The sequence below is a fragment of the Callospermophilus lateralis genome, chromosome 1 (genome assembly GCF_048772815.1).
Source record: "Callospermophilus lateralis isolate mCalLat2 chromosome 1, mCalLat2.hap1, whole genome shotgun sequence".
NCBI classification, from domain to species: domain Eukaryota; kingdom Metazoa; phylum Chordata; class Mammalia; order Rodentia; family Sciuridae; genus Callospermophilus; species Callospermophilus lateralis.
Genome location: NC_135305.1, coordinates 114,828,329 through 114,845,539, shown reverse-complemented (window position 1 = coordinate 114,845,539; position 17,211 = coordinate 114,828,329). Strand labels below are relative to the sequence as shown.

At 48.2% G+C, this 17,211-nt stretch overlaps 1 protein-coding gene across 1 annotated transcript in view; it reads left to right on the top strand.

The window, feature by feature from the left end:
- Tpst2 (tyrosylprotein sulfotransferase 2) overlaps positions 1-798 on the top strand; it is a 41,507-nt gene extending 40,709 nt beyond the window's left edge. The window contains exon 7 of the mRNA XM_076865020.2: positions 319-798. The gene's annotated coding sequence lies outside the window, so the exon portion shown is untranslated. The remainder of the gene's footprint in view (positions 1-318) is intronic.
- Positions 799-17,211: the final 16,413 nt, after the last annotated feature.

Sequence of the window (17,211 nt, the reverse complement as noted above, 5' to 3'; positions counted from 1 at the left end):
GCAACTCAGCAAGACCCTGTCTCTAAATAAAATACAAAAAGGGCTGGGGATGGGGCTTAGGAGTTAAGCATCCGTGGGTTCAATCCCTGGTTCCAAATAAATAAATAAGTGGATCTTGGAGGTCAGGTGGGTGCAGGTTGACATGCAGGTGAGAACCCAAGGAATGTTCTCAAATCCTCTCCTGCCATCTGGGATGCGTGTACAAACCTTGCTCTCTCACGCCATGGAGGAGGACCAGACCGCACACAGTCGCACGTGTAAATGTAAAACCTCTGTTTCAGGCTGTGACTCTGGGCTCAACGCAGTCTTCCCTTTCAGATCTCTGCAAATGGCTTTGTTGCCGAGAAAAGAAGAAGCCGCATTCGAGTGGAAATCGGACCCTAATCCAAGCATATTGCTTGCTATTAATCACCAAAACAGGACTGCCAGGGAGGAATGTATTGCATATGTTTGCAAAAACAGAAGCTTTTGACACTGTCCCTTGACACTCTCTGGACGTCACAGAGCCAAGAGTGTGGATGTGCTCTGGCTTTTGGAACTTAGGTATTTTATATTTCTCCCCGTTTTTTTTTTTTTAAATGGATCTGCTGACCTCCTCTGTCATTTGCAGAACTGCCTCAGTGGCTTTGTTTGTTGGGACAAGATCTACAATCTGTGCCTCTTCCTTTTCACCCTTACTTTGAATTTCAAAAAATCTATTTAAGAATTTAATATATGAGGCTTTCTTTGATTTCTCTCCCACTTCTACTCCGTTTAACAGAGAAAAAGAATTATTTGAATAAAGTGATCAGAGTCTCATTCGTCAATGCTGTACTTCACCAAGTGAACAGATTTCTGTGCCCGAGTTGAGTTGTCACATAGATGGGTGACAAGCAGAAGCCGGAGAACATGTCCATACAAGGAACAGCTGAACACCCCATGTCAGGCTAGTGGTTTGCTGGGACTCAGAGGAACTGTCGTATTCATGGTGGTTGCGTGAGATACCAGAGAAAAACCAGGTCAGGGAAAAGCCACACAGAGCAGAGGCCAGACTATTTCTCTCTGCCCGGCAGAGTCTTTTTGGTACCTGGGATTGAACTCAGGGGCACTTGACCACTGAGCCCCATCCCCAGCCCTAGTTTGTACTTCATTTAGAGACGGGCTTACTGAGTTGCTTAGGGCCTCGCTGTTGCTGAGGCTGGCTTTGAACTTGAGATCCTCCTGCCTCAGCCTCCTGAGCCTCTGGGATTCCCTGCGGAGTCTTAATAGACCACCTGCTCAACTGTCCCTGTAAGGATGCGTGACAACAGAGATGAAGTATTGCTGGCCAGGGAGCTCACCTGGATAGGGGACAGAGGAGAGTGCTGAAAACATGAGGTCAGGGACTAATTCTATGACACGAGCCCACTGTGCTGACCCCACCTGCTTTCTTTTCCAAGAAGCAATTTACGGTAGCCCTGCCTGGCCCAACCAGACAGGATATGTCACATTCCTCGGCAAACTGCCTGTTGTCTTCAGGAGAAGTGCAGACCCGAAATAACAACAATAAGAGGAACCCTGATGGGGGAGAATTTTGTAACCCCTTTTCAAGGACCAAATCCTGAAACTCAGGGCAATAAGGATAATCCCTCCTAACAGCAAAATCTACAAAAACCTATAGTTAAGAATCCAACCAGAAGCTGGACGCGGTGGCCCACGCCCGTCATCCCAGCAACTCAGGAGGGTGAGGCAGGAGGATGGCAGGTTCGAGGCCAGCCTCCGCAGTTTTATAAGGCTGTTAGCAACCCATTGAAACCTGTCTCAAAATAAAAAATAAAAAGGGCTGGGATGTTGATCCGTGGTCAGGCAGCCTTGGGTTCAATCCCTGGTACAAAAAAGAAAAAATGGGGCTGGGGATGTGGCTCAAGCGGCAGTGCGCTCGCCTGCCATGCGTGCGGCCTGGGTTCGATCCTCAGCACCACATACATGTGTCTGCCGAAAACTAAAAAAAAAAAAATATTAATATTCTCTCTCTCTCTTTTTTTTTTAATTTTATTTTTTTATTGGTTATTCAAAACATTACAAAGATTGCAGAATCACATCGGTTACACATCCACATTTTTACATAATACCATAATAGTAACTGTTGTATTCTGCTACCTTTCCTATCCTCTACTCTCCCCCCTCCCCTCCCCTCCCATCTTCTCTCTCTACCCCATCTACTGTAATTCATTTCTCTCCTTATTTTTTTCCCATTCCCCTCACAAACTCTTATATGTAATTTTGTATAACAATGAGGGTCTCCTTCCATTTCCAAGCAATTTCCCTTTTCTCTCCTTTTCCATCCCACTTCATGACTCTGCTTAATGTTAATCTTTTCCTCCTGCTCTTCCTCCCTGCTCTGTTCTTGGTTGCTCTCATTATATCAAAGAAGACATTTGGCATTTGTTTTTTAGGGATTGGCTAGCTTCACTTAGCATAATCTGCTCTAGTGCCATCCATTTCCCTGCAAATTCCATGATTTTGTCATTTCTTAGTGCTGCGTAGTACTCCATTGTGTATAAATGCCACATTTTTTTTATCCATTCATCTATTGAGGGGCATCGGGGTTGGTTCCACAGTCTAGCTATTGTGAATTGTGCTGCTATGAACATCGATGTGGCAGTATCCCTGTAGTACGCTCTTTTGAGGTCTTCAGGGAATAGTCCGAGAAGGGCAATAGCTGGGTCAAATGGTGGTTCCATTCCCAGCTTTCCCAGGAATCTCCATACTGCTTTCCATATTGGCCTCACCATTTTGCAGTCCCACCAGCAATGTATAAGAGTACCCTTTTCCCCACATCCTCGCCAGCACTTGTTATTGTTCGACTTCATAATGGCTGCCAATCTTACTGGAGTGAGATGGTATCTTAGGGTGGTTTTGATTTGCATTTCTCTGACTGCTAGAGATGGTGAGCATTTTTTCATGTACTTGTTGATTGATTGTATGTCCTCCTCTGAGAAGTGTCTGTTCAGGTCTTTGGCCCATTTGTTGATTGGGTTATTTGTTTTCTTATTGTTTAATTTTTTGAGTTCTTTGTATACTCTGGATATTAGGGCTCTATCTGAAGTGTGAGGAGTAAAAATTTGTTCCCATGATGTAGGCTCCCTATTTACCTCTCTTATTGTTTCTCTTGCTGAGAAAAAACTTTTTAGTTTAAGTAAGTCCCATTTGTTGATTCTTGTTTTTCTCTTGTGCTATGGGTGTCCTATTGAGGAATTTGGAGCCCGACCCCACAATATGTAGATCGGAGCCAACCTTTTCATCTATCAGATGCATAGTCTCTGATTTGATATCAAGGTCCTTGATCCATTTTGAGTTAACTTTTGTGCATGGCGAGAGGAGGGGATTCAGTTTCATTTTATTGCATATGGATTTCCAGTTTTCCCAGCACCATTTGTTGAAGATGCTATCCTTCCTCCATTGCATGCTTTTAGCCCCTTTATCAAATATAAGATAGTTGTAATTTTGTGGATTGGTTTCTGTGTCCTCTATTCTATACCATTGGTCCACCCGCCTGTTTTGGTACCAGTACCATGCTGTTTTTGTTACTATTGCTTTGTAGTACAGTTTGAAATCTGGTATCGCTACACCTCCTGATTCACACTTCCTGCTTAGAATTGCTTTTGCTATTCTGGGTCTTTTATTTTTCCATATGAATTTTATGATTGCTTTATCTATTTCTACAAGAAATGCCGTTGGGATTTTGATTGGCATTGCATTGAACCTATAGAGAACTTTTGGTAATATTGCCATTTTGATGATGTTAGTTCTGCCTATCCATGAACAGGGTATATTTTTCCATCTTCTGAGATCTTCTTCTATTTCTCTCTTTAGGGTTCTGTAGTTTTCATTGTATAAATCTTTCACCTCTTTTGTTAGGTTGATTCCCAAGTATTTTATTTTTTTTGAGGATATTGTGAATGGGGTAGATGTCCTCATTTCCAGTTCAGAAGTTTTGTTGCTGATATACAGGAATGCCTTTGATTTATGCGTGTTGATTTTATATCCAGCCACTTTGCTGAATTCATTTATTAGCTCTAGTAGCTTCTTTGTAGACCCTTTTGTGTCTTCTAGGTATAGGATCATATCATCCGCAAATAGTGATAATTTAAGTTCTTCTTTTCCTATTTTTATGCCTTTAATTTCTTTCGTCTGTCTAATTGCTCTGACCAGTGTTTCGAGAACTATATTGAATAGAAGTGGTGAGAGAGGGCATCCCTGTCTTGTTCCAGATTTTAGAGGGACTCTCTCTCTCTCTTTAAAAAAATAAAAATAAATAAAAAAGAAAAAAAAATCCAATTAGAACCAGTCAGCATGGGCCAGTGACCTAGATTTGTCATGGTAGAAGGGACTTGAAAGTCTGATGTCATCTTGCTGTCACTCAGAAACAAAAGGTGGGCCCAGATGGGACTCTGGAAACTTCTCTGGGATCCCCAATAAAACTGGAGTGCAGGAGAGGCACACCGTCCCTGCCCACTATGAGGACCCACACTGTCACCTGAGGGTGTCCCATCCTGTTTTCTGTCACTTCAGCCCACTGTGCCCGTCACTCTGAGCCACATGTCTGGGATTTTCTGACCGTGAGAACTGGGCTCTGGTTCGCGCTCCCCCCTTTCCCAGAAGGCCCGGCTGTGGCGTCCTGAGCCCTGAGGGCTGTGCTTCCTGCTGGGTTGAAACACTGGTGCCACAAGGGGTCCTCTGCTGGGGACGGTGGGCAAGGCCCACTTGACTTCTACCAGAAGGGCGCGCGCCCACGGAGCTTGGTGAGCAGGGGCTCCTGGGTGGCGTGAGCCCCGCGCTCACCTGTCCACAAGCCCAGAGGGTGAACCAAAAGACCCCAGGAAGAGGACAGAGCAAGGCTCTAATGACGGCCTGGCAAGATCAGGTGTCTGGTGCTCAGGGTCCCCCAGTTTGGGGACAGCAGTGTTTCATCCTGTAAAGTGCAAGATCTCCCCGTCCCTCCTTGGCTGAGAACTCTGGGGTGCACGATCTTCCCCACCATCACCGAGGTGTTGGGGTAGCTGGCACGGATATCCTCAAGGGACCCATCTCTGAGTCAAGCAAGGTTTGTTGACAGAGAATCTCCCCAGGCCGCCCTCTGCAAGGGGCAGCAGCCTGCCGGGAAAACTTCTTAGCTATCCAAACTATCCAGTCATGTACAATGGAGTGGTTAAAGAGTAACCCGTCTGGTCCTGTGACTGTTACTTGTCTGTCTTTTGTGGTTTCCGTAGTTAGGAAAGGTCATGCCTGGGTGGGCAGGTGCTGATTATCAAAATGGAGTTACTTTGGCCTGAGGACCTAACAGTAGGTTATTTAAAGAAATATACCTTTAGCCTGCGCGGTGGTGCACGCCTAGGATCCCAGCAGCTGGGGAGGCTGAGGCAGGAGGATCACGAGTTCAAAGCCAGCCTCAGCCACAGCGAGGCCCTAAGCAACTCAGTGAGACCCTGTCTCTAAATAAAATACAAAATAGGACTGGGGACGGGGCTCAGTGGTGGAGGGCCCTGAGTTCAATCCCCGGTACCAAAGAAAGAAAAAAATATATATACCTATAGTTGTCCCCACTTCTGTTGGTTCTCTTGCAGCGGGAAAGTCCCCCTGTGGATCCGGGCCTTTGGCGCACACACAGTTTATCTCTGTCGGCCAGGTGGCCCCTTCCTTCGGGCGTCCTGTCTGTCAAGGGCTGTGGATTTTCACTCTCTGGTGTTAACTGCTGGCAGCTGTTTATTCTGCTCCCCTCCCCAGGCCTCTCCCATCCCAAGTCGCTCAGCATTTCAAGCTGAGCACTGCATTGTGCAATGGGCCCAGGGCCTTCCACTCCTTACAAGAGGCAGCCCCCATCTCTAAGAGGGACAGCCCTGCCTTTGCCCTGACAGGAGGAGCCCATTAGCTAATTTTAAAATTGGGGTGGGCTGAGGACATCATGCTTAGTGAAGGAGGCCAATCCCAAATCACCAGAGGCCCCATGCTCTCTCTGATGTGGGGATGCTGACACACAGTAATGGGGAGGGAAGAATAGAAGTTCACTGTCCAGACAAAGGGGCGTGAAGAGGAGGGAGAGGGAGGGAATAGGAAAGACGGGGAATGAATCGGACAGAACTTTCCTATGTGCACATGATGACAAGCAGTGTCACTCTGCATCGCGTCCAACCAGGGGAATAAGAAGTTGTACTCCACGTGTGCATAGTATGTCAAAATACATTATGCTGCCGCGCACAGCTAAGAAGAGCAAATTTTAAAAACTGGGATGGGCACAGGGAAGGACTAGAGTTAAAAATGGCTACAGTTGGATGTTTATATCCCAATTAAGGCTGAATACTATTATTATATTATTATTATTATCATCTTCATTATTATTGTTTTTGGTACCAAGGATTGAACTCAGGGGCCCTCAACCCCCGAACCCCATACCCAGCCCTACTTCATATTTTATTTAGAGACAGGGTCTCACTGAGCTGCTTAGGGCCTCGTGGTTGCTGAGGCTGGCTTTGAACTCGCAATCCTCCTGCCTCAGCCTCCCGAGCCGCTGAGGTCACATTCGAGGCCCACTGCGCCCAGCCTAAATACTGTGTTATGAAAATGACCCACTGGACTTTATTTCTCGCGGGCCCCCCGCCCTGCCCCCGCCCCCGCTTTTCTTTTTATACCTTTCGGCCTCCTCCTTGTTCCCGTGCCCTCAGTGTTGCCATCTATCCCAGATGTATTAACTTTCCAAGGTGGAAACCGCCACGGTAATGAGTGGCCCCCGTTTAGCAGTTTTGTGGCCATCCAGGTAAGCGGGAGCACTCGGTCAGGGTACTGTGGATGAACTTGTCCTCTTGAGCTGCAGGTGATGAATGCAGACTCTGGAAGGGGGTCGGAGCAGCAGACACGGTGATGAGGGCACCCGTGGGTGGGTCTGTAACGAAGGCTCTGCCTGGTCCCTGACGCAATCAATGCCGGTTTAATGATGAGGCCATGGTTGGAGAAAAAGGAGAAGCTTGTTTTGTTGCTTTGCTAGCAAAGGAGAATCACAGGGGACTCCTGTCCCTGAGACTGTGACTGTGCCCATTGGGAGGAACCGGGGATTTTACAGGAAGTCTTCAAGGGTTGCATTCCAGGTGTGCTCTGGTAGGGGGTCCCAGGGCACCCCAGGGTGTGTTGGGATTCACATGTTAATTTGGGAGATATTCACTTCCTAGATCCCTGGCAGACGTCTTCCTGTGCAGCACTAATAACTCAGGGTCATCTTGTTCCCCCGCCCTTAGATTGGTAGTGGGAGAGGGAGAAGAGGAAAAGGAAAACATGTCCCTTTTGAAAATAAGCCCCAGACGGCCAGTGCAGTGGTGCCCGCCTGTAATCCCAGAGGCTCGGGAGGCTGAGGCAGGAGGATTGCGAGTGCAAAGCCAGCCTCTGCAAAAGTGAGGCCCTAATCAACTCGGAGACCCTATCTCTAAATAAAACAAAAAACAGAGCTGGGGACGGGGCTCAGTGGTCGAGGGCCTCTGGGTTCAAACCCCAATACCAGAAAAAGAAAAAAAAAAAATCCTCAGGGCTATATTCAAAAGGTGAAGTGGGCCCCTGTTGCAGGTCTCAGGTTGATGCAGAACATACTGTGACTGGCAGAGCTTTTTGTGATATTTACCGGGCACTCCTGTGTAAAAACTCTTTCTTTATGGCCTGACAGTTTTACTGACTTTCAGGAAAACTGACACAAATGTGCATCTCAGGTAGAAGGGCCACTGTCTTGTCTTTTAAATGTCCATATATTGCTGCATTTTGGTCAAACTCCCTTGCCAAGTGTTGGAGTCCAAATTGGTCAAAATGGACCCTTTTTCTGTCTCCTGTTAGAGTCAGCTGAGATTTGTTAGGGATCACTCTTAAGAACTTTTTATAACAACAACAACAAAAAATTATCTTTTGAACACAATTTAAAGTGTTTCATTTCTGAATCTGATCTTTGCCCCTTTTAAAATATCATTGTACCAAGGTCTCCACGTGTTCTCTCCTGAGTCCATCTGAATATCAGTCAACGACACAGACACCAGAAACATGGTCAGAGAGCTGAGAGCTCTTCCCTCCTGTGGATAAGGTGGCAGGACGTTCTCACATCCACATTGTCACCCTTTGAACAATTTAGTCTCTCCTTACCACCTTCCAAAAATACACCTGAATTCCCATCCCGGTGTAAAGACTCACACAAAATCTCATATATGACTTATTGACACAGGTGACCTTTATCCAGGTATGAAACATTCAATGATGTAAATAAATGAAAATCAAATTTGTTAGTTTTTAGAAACCTGAAGGAGACTTACACTACAGAGAATATTCTTTTGGAGAATACCAACTTGGAAAAGCGCTCTCCCGAGGTTTGCATTTTAAAATCCTCGTATACTTGAACATGAATGCATCTAGTATACGAAGAAGCCAGTAGTAATTAGTGTCACAATTACACAGATGTCCTACTCACTCAGGTTGGCTTTTCTTTTCTTTTTTTTTTTTTTTGGTTGTCAGTAGGCCTTGTATTTTATTTATTTATATGTGGTGCTGAGGATTGAACCCAGGGCCTTGCACATGCAAGGCGAGTGCTCTACTGCTGAGCCACAACCTCAGCCCCCTCACTTTAACTTTTAAAGTGAATTTAGAATACATAGTCTAAGGTGATGATAATCACAGGTCTGCTGCATGGGTTAGCCGTCCTAGCGAAAAACAAAGAGAGACTTCAATCTCTTATACATTTAGGAAAGCGTGTTAGTGATCAGAAATAGACTTAGTGAAAGCAAACAGATATGACAAGTCTTCAAAGGGCGATGTGGCCCTTGCATGATAGATACTATACATAAAAGAGGGCACTTACTGGTTATCTTGCAGGTAACACATAGACCTTCATTTAGCAAACTTTTGCATAACATCTAGACAAAGCTTATACAAACCTGGTTCTCAGATGTATAAATAATATCTATTACATATATTTAGGGTGTCAACTATATTGTTATAGCTTAAATAACAGTTCTCTTTTTAACCAGTTAAGAAACCATTTAAAAGATTTAAAAACAAATAGAACCCTAATTCCTTTAAGATTAGTTTCTCTGCTAGGTGTGGTGGCACCACCTGTCATCCCAGTGGCTCTGGAGGCTGAGGCAGGAGGATGGCAAGTTCAAAGCCAGCCTCAGCAATGTTGTGAGGCCGTAAGCAGTGTAACAGACCTTGACTCAAAAAATAAAAACGGATGGAGATTTAGTCAGTGGTTAAGTGCCCCCTGGGAACAAAAAACAAAAAAACAGACTGAGCTCCGTAAGTATAAGACCTAACAGACACAAGAAAATCAACTTTTTTTTTTTTCTTTTTCGTACCAGGGGTTGAACCCAGGGACACCGACTCTCCCTTGGTTGTCTCTCAACCAGTTCAGCAGCACCTCACACCCTCAGCATGGAAGTGGGGTTGCTTGGAAAGCCAGGCCTGCCCAAGGGAGCTGGAGAGAGGTTGCTCCTGGGTCCCACCTAGGGTGCCAGATTAGTTCCCAAAAGCTCAGTTCTTGTCCCTGATGCCAATGCAATAATGAGGACACTGCGTTTAGAAAAAGGAAAAAGAAGCTTTATTGCTTTGCTAACGAAGGAGAAGTACAGGGACTCCTGTCCCAGAGGCTGTGATTCTGCCAGTCAAGGGTGGGAGGGTTAAAGAGGTGACTCAAAGGCTACATTCCACTGTTCTGTGGGGGATGGTAATTCACATGTTAATTTAGGAGATGATCATTTCTGAGATCTTCTGGCCCCACCCCTAATATCTGAATTGCTTCCTTCCTCTGGTGGGTATGTGCTGAAGGACAGATAACTCTGCCCAGGATGGGGAAGAAAGGTAACCCTGTTTACCCCAAGATTAGGAGATGAGAGAGGAGATGAGAGAGGAAAAGAAAGGACCTGTCTAAGAGTAAGTCGCAGAACCAACCTGGGTGCCCTTCAACAGATGAGTGAATAAAGAAAATGTGGTACATATACACAATGGAATATTACTCAGCCTTAAAGAAGAATGAAATTATGGCCTTTGTTGGCAAATGGATGGAGCTGGAGACTATCATGCTAAGTGAAATAAGCCTATCCCAAAGAACAAAGGCTGAACATTTCCTCTGATATGCGGATGCAAGTTCTCATAAGGGGGTGGGGGCTAGTAAAGAATAGAGGTGCTTTGGTTTAGGTGGAGGAGAAGGAAGGGAGGGGAGTGGGAATGAGGGTAGGAAGAATAGGAGAACCAATGGGACATTGTTGTCCTTTGTGCATATATGAGTACACAACCGGTGCGATTCTACATCATGTACAACCAGAAGAATGAGAAGTCCGTTTACGTATGATGTGCCAAAATGCATTCTACTGTCCTGTCCAACTTATCAGAACAAATTAACAAAAAAAATCACAGTGACAGAGCGGCAAGGGCTCTATTCAAAACATAAGAGCACTGACTCAGTTCCAGAGGTCACACCTTTTAGAAGAATTCCAGCCACGGAGACACAGGACAATCAGAACTGCCCCCCCACACACACACCGGGGAAAACATTAACGGCAGAAGCAGAGGGAGAAGCAGGAGAGAAAGCTTCAGACTCTGTGTCCAGCCCCTGTGTGGTGGGACGGGGACTTGTCCCCTGAAAAAGCCAGTCTCGGAATCCACTCACTCTTCATTGTCCTTGATTTGGTCGGAAAAGATTTTTCTTCTTCTTTTTTTTGGGGGGGTTGGTACCAGGGATTGAACTCAGGGGCCCTCAACCACTGAGCCCCGTCCCAGCCCTATTTTGTGTTTTATTCAGAGACCGGGTCTCCCTGAGCTGCTTAGTGTCTCACTATTGATGAGGCTGGCTTGAACTCGAGATCCTCCTGCCTCAGCCTCCCGAGCTGCTGGGATGACAGGCGTGCGCCATAGCGCCTGGTGCTGAAAAGATCTTTTGATTCACAGCAGTACGTGAATGCATTTTCACGAAGCAACCAGAAAATGTATAGTGAGAACCCAAGAGGTCCCATTGTACTTCCTCTCAACATCCCCTTCCTTTCCTGATGCCTCCCCCCTTCCTGTTTGGAACACAGTATTCCAGATTGTTGATACACATTTCACGCCTAGACACAGAGTCCCCACAGCCCCACGGCCCAGGGTCCACATCTGCAATTCAACCAAGTGGGATCAGGATCATCTGGGGAAAAGTCGCATCTGTGCTGAGCGTGTTCAGACTTCCTCACTTGTCACTCTTCCCTGAACAGTCGTGTTTAACCGCTGTGTAGACGGCACTCACTCTGGGTTGGGCTCTAAGTCATCTAGAGATGAGTTAAAGTGTGTGGGAGAGGGGGCTGTAGCTCAGGGGTGGAGCGCTTGCCTAGCATGGACAAGTTCACTCCCAGCACTGCCAAAACATTTTAAAAAGGTAAAGTGTATGGGGAGATGTGCTTAGGCTATAGGTGATTGCTACAGCATTTTATATAAGAGACTTGAACATGTGCAGATTTTGGTTATGGGTGGTGGGTATCCTGGAATCAATCCCCCTGGATACTCAGGGATGACTATTTATATTTAAATATATAATCTTTTTATGGGGGGTACCGGAGATTGAACTCAGGGGCCCTTGACCACTGAACTGCATCCCCAGCCCTGTTTTGTGTTTTATTTAGAGACAGGGTCTCACTGAGTGGCTTAGGGCCTCGATGTTGCTGAGGCTGGCTTTGATCCTCCTGCCTCAGCCTCCCGAGTTGCTGGGGTGACAGGTGTGTGCCACCACAGCTTATGCTGACTTTTTTGACAGACTCCACCTGTGTACCCTGATTTGGACAGAAATTTGACAGCACTGTGAAACTGGAGCCTTGTCCTAGAACTTTCCTTGGTGGTTCCTTAGGGCAATGAGTCAGCCATCCTGCACCCTCCACTGTCCAGCCTGGGTACCAGGCACCGTCTGTTCTGATTCCTTATCTTGCCATAGGTGGAGACATGCACTCTGCACTTCACTTGGGGGCTATAATTATATATGACCAGCTTTGGTGTCAGAGAAAATGAGGGCCACGCCCTGGCCATGCGGTTTCCCTGTGGGGTGACCGTGGGCACGCTGTGCCTTGCTGTGTGGGTTAGACCCACACGCTAAGCGTTGTATAGCAGGGATCCGAGCGTTTGCAGACTTGGGTACCCAGGGGGGTCTGGACCCAGTTCCTCCCATGGGAAGTTTGGATGACTTCTCCAACCTCGGCTCTCCTCTTCTGTAAATGGGGACACGCAGGTGAGGATTGTGCTGTCCTCACAGGGGGGTTATGAGAAATTGAGAAGGAGGTCATCAAGTCGTCAGGTTTTCCCCTGCGGTGACCAGAGGACTGAGGGGAGCAATCACAGAAAAGGAAAAGTGTATTTGGGGCTCACAGACTCATTCCAAGGACCGCTGGCTTCCTTCCATTCCTCTGGGGTTCCGGTGGACAGGACATCATGGTGGAAAGGGGAGAAAGGGAGAGAGAGGGGTAGGGGAGACAGAGAGAGAGGGAGAGAGAGAGAGGGAGAGGGAGAGGGGGAGAGAGAGAGGGGAGAGAGAGGGGGAAAGGGAGAGAGGGAGAGAGAGGGAGAGGGGGGAGAGAGAGAGAGAAGGAGAGGGAGAGAGAGGGAGAAAGGGAGAGAGAGGGGAGAGAGGGGGAGAGAGAGGGAGAGGGAGAGGGAGAGAGAGGGAGAAAGGGAGAGAGGGGAGAGAGAGGGGGAAAGGGAGAGAGGGAGAGAGAGGGAGAGGGGGGGAGAGAGAGAGAAGGAGAGGGAGAGAGAGAGGGGGAAAGGGAGAGAGGGAGAGAGAGGGAGAGGGGGGAGAGAGAGAGAGAAGGAGAGGGAGAGAGAGGGAGAAAGGGAGAGAGAGGGGAGAGAGGGGGAGAGAGAGGGAGAGGGGGGAGAGAGAGAGGGGAGAGAGAGAGGGAGAGGGAGGGGAGAGAGAGGGAGAGAGAGAGAGGGAGAAAGGGAGAGGGGGGAGAGAGAGAGGGGAGAGAGAGAGGGAGAGGGAGGGGAGAGAGAGGGAGAGAGAGAGAGGGAGAAAGGGAGAGGGGGGGGAGAGAGAGGGAGAGAGAGAGAGGGAGAAAGGGAGAGGGGGGGGAGAGAGAGGGAGAGAGAGAGGGGAGAGAGAGAGGGAGAGGGAGGGGAGAGAGAGGGAGAGAGAGAGAGGGAGAAAGGGGAGGGGGGGGAGAGAGAGAGGGGAGAGAGAAAAGAAGAAGGAGCGGGGAGGGAAGGAGGGAGGGAAGGAGGGAGGGGGAGAGCGCGCTCCCTTCACCGGAGACCGCAGGGTGGGATCCTCCCGACACAGAACACTGACCAAGGCCACGCCGTGGCCGCCCCGCCTCGCCCCACCGCCTGCAGCTCGCCCAGTCAGTCCGCTCGCGGGCCTCCCGCATGGCTGGTCCAGGTCCTCACAGCCCCGTCATTTCACCTCTTGCATTGTCTCACACTGAGTTTTTGGGGACACCTCCATCCAAATCGTCACAGGTGGGCGAGTCCAGGTGAGGGAGGCTCAGGACTGGAGGCTGCGGCACCCGAGGACAGCTCGGTCGCTGGCCGCTCCCCGGATTCTTCTGGCCGTCCTGAGGGAAGGGGGGGCTGTGCCCCCGTCCACGCCCAACCTCCAGGAGGCCGCGCATCCTCGGGGGCTGCCAGCTGCCGGCACAGCCCGTGGCTGGGGGGCTGTCTGCTGCACATTTGCCAAATGAAGCGACCCAGGCCTCGAGGCTCACGGTGGCCCACCTCCCGAGCCGGGCGCTGACAACTTCCATCAAAACACCACAAAGAGAACCAGCTCTCTTCCTGTAGGCCCGACCTCCAGGGTAAGGGGGACCTGGGCGATCCTGATCCCTGCTGACCACGAGCAGAGGCCCTTCCTGGTTCCCCCCCTCCGACTGCACCAGGGCGGCCCTCTGTTAAATCGCTCTGTTCTGGGATTAACCAGAGCGAGCTGGACGGGTCCCCAGGCGGATGTTGGCGGGCACTCTACCATCTGGAGGCTTCCTCACTCTCCTCTGGAGCCTGGGCTAGGGTGGCTGGAGCATCTGGAAGCTCCCTGGGCATCTCGCACATGAACCTCTTTGCAGGGTACCTTGGGCTTCCTTAGAGTGAGGGGGGCCAGGGAAGTCGGGCTCCTCCCATGGGCTGGGCTCCTCCATAGCAAATGTTACAAGAGGTCAGGAGCCGGGGAGCTTAAAGGGTATGCCGGGAACTGGCACGGTGGCACTTCTACCTCGGTTTTCCACATAGCCAAGGAGCCCTCCTGCAATCAAGGAGAGACAGACTGACGTGGGTAGCAAGGTCTTCTCGCAGAGTAGATGTGGTGTGGACGACACTCCTGCAGTCACCTTTAGAACATACCATCCACCTCGGCAGAGATCCCAAGAGATGGGCCTCACCTGCGGATTCTCAAATGACTTCCAGACCTCCAGAAACACTGACGCCTGGGGAGTGCTCCCATTCTCCCTCAGGGGTACAAAATGAGAACACGCGTCTCCTTACCTCCAGGAGTTCCCTTACCTCCAGGGATTCTAAGCCCTTCACAGGCAACCCCGGCTTCTCGGAGGGTTTCCCCAGCCTCTGACTCCTCCTCCCAATTGGGGTGTTCCAGCCTTCCCTCACCCCAAATTTGGGTCTGGAATCATGTGGACACTTCTTACCCTTCATCCTTAAGTCTGTCTCATTCACTGTTCTGAGCTCTGCTCAGAATAATAAACCACAAGAATTCTCTCCCACCTGGTGGAAGCCCCTGGCTCATTCACTAGGCCCTCCTCTGTCTTGAGGCCTTCCTCAAATCTGGCTTATGCTGATTTTCTTTTTTTTTTTTTTTTGGTAACTGGGATTGAACCCAGGGACACTTAACCATTGAGCCACATCCCCATTCCATTTTTGTATCTTAGAGACAGGATCTCACTAAGTTGCTTAGGGCCTTACTGAGTTGCTGAGGCTGGCTTTGAAGTTGCCATCCTCCTGCCTCAGCCTCCTGAGCCACTGGGATTAGAGTTTGGATTATTCAGATTTTTACCTCATTTGTAACAAGCTATTTTTCCCCCTCAACAGATTATTAATTTATTTTGAAATGATTATTGACTCATATGAAGTTGCAAAACTAGTGCAGAGAGTTCCATGGATCCTTCACCCAGATACGTCACGTGGACATCTCACACAGCTCTAATACTAGGAAACTGACGTTGGTACAATACCATAAACTACAAACTTTTATTTACTCTCACCATGTTTTACACGCACTCCTTTGTGTGTGTTGATGTAGGTCCAAGCCATGCATTTCAGGGTTTTGGGTCCTTCTTTAGCAGCAGAACCCTCTCAGCCCCTTTCACACCCTTACAGAAAGACACACGGAAAAGCAGCTATTCCCTCTTTCTGTTTTTTTTTTTTTTTTTTTAATGGTCCCAGAGATTGAACCCAGGGGTCCTTAACCACTGAGCCCCAGCCCCAGCCCCTTTTTGTTTTTTAGTTTGAGTCAGGGTCTCACTAAGTTACTGAGGCTGGCCTTGAACTTGTGATCCTCCTGCCTCAGCCTCCCGAGTGGCTGGGATGACAGGCGTGGGCCATCACACCCAGAAAACCACGGATGACTTTTCTCTGCACCAAGCACCAGGTACGTCTCTCCAAAGCACTTTATTCAGGTTTTGTGTTTATTTTCCCACTGGTTGATTCAAGTTGTTCTTACTCTTTAGGCTGGGAACCTAGGAGAGTGGGAAGCATTTTTTAAAATTGCCCCACTTATCCCCACTGACAGCCACCTCCAGCCATCACAGTGTGGCAGCTGGCTTCCAGCATGGCGCCCAGTGAAGCCGCTTCCTGGTATCCGTGCACCCCACTGGGATGTCTTCCTTCCTGTACTCATCAGGACAGGATAGCAGACTAAAGAGAGGACTCTGGTTACATCTGAATTCCAGATAAGAGGATGGGTAATTTTTAGTATTTTACAAGGCTGAATGATACATAATCAAAAATAGTATTCATTTAACCTGAAATTCACAACTGTATTTTTATTAGCTAAACCTGGCGCCCCTAAGTAGGGCTATGTAATCAATAGGAAATTGCAGAGATGACCATGTGTGACTTCTGAGATTAGGTCATAAAGGACCTCAGGAGGTTCCGTGGCAGGGAACTGTGACCTGTGGATGATTCAGCCCCTGTGGAACCTTCAGATGAGTGCAACACCAGGAGAGACCAGGCTGAGTCAGAAGCACCCAGCTCAGCCACTCCCCACTTCCTGCCCAAAGTGGCATGAGGTGTTTTCTGTTGTTTCAAAGTGCTAAGTTTGGAGGTCACTGTGACATTGTGGTAGACAATGGCTAGGTACTTGTTCAATATTGTTAATGAGCTGGGTGCAGTGTTGCACACCTATAACCTCAGGGGCTCCGTAGATTGAGGCTGGAGGATGGCAAGTTCAAAGCCAGCCTCAGCCACAGTGAGGCCCTAAGCAACTCAGTGAGACCCTGTCTCTAAATAATATACAAAAAAGTGCTCAGTGATTAAGGAGCCTGATACCAAATATAAAAAATAATGTTAATGAATAAGTGAAACGTATGCTCTTGCAGGATGCTTGCTTTATCAATAATGTCCGAGATCTGGGGAAACTTGTGTCCCAGCTTTCTATATAAGGACAGAGTCTTCACAAGTTCTTGAAATATAAGTAGAAACCATCTGCAAGGAGCACTTAGAGGGAAATCAAATTTGTAATCTCAGCCAGTCTGGGTTTTCAGTTCTGCCAAGTTCAGGACACCATATATATTTTTGTGACAAACTTCAAAATAAGAATGAGCCATGTGCAACTGCATAATGTCACTGTCCTAGAAAAAGTACATGTGCTAGACTTTAAATATATCAGCTTGGAAGCGCCACGTAAGGATTGTTTCTATGGTATCAACCTATTTAAAGTTGTAACTGAGCAAAGCTTTTTTATTTCCCCAAAAATTCTTTTGGAGGCCATGTAGAAACTGCAGTGTTCCATAGGCTGCATAGGGGAGTGGTCAGCATGTGGACAGAGACAGGGTAAAAGAAACCGTCTTTGAAGGTTGAGGAACTGAAGACACAGTGATGTTACAGGGCGTTTGTGCTTGTGACCGTGAATGCCCACCAATCACTTTAAGGTTGGCTCAGATAGGTCCGTCTGGGTGGGGTGGTGCATCCCTGTAATCCTAGCGGTTCCGGAGGCTGAGGCAGGAGGAGTTCAAGGCCAGCCTCAGCAACAGTGAGGCACTAAGCAGCCCAGTGAGA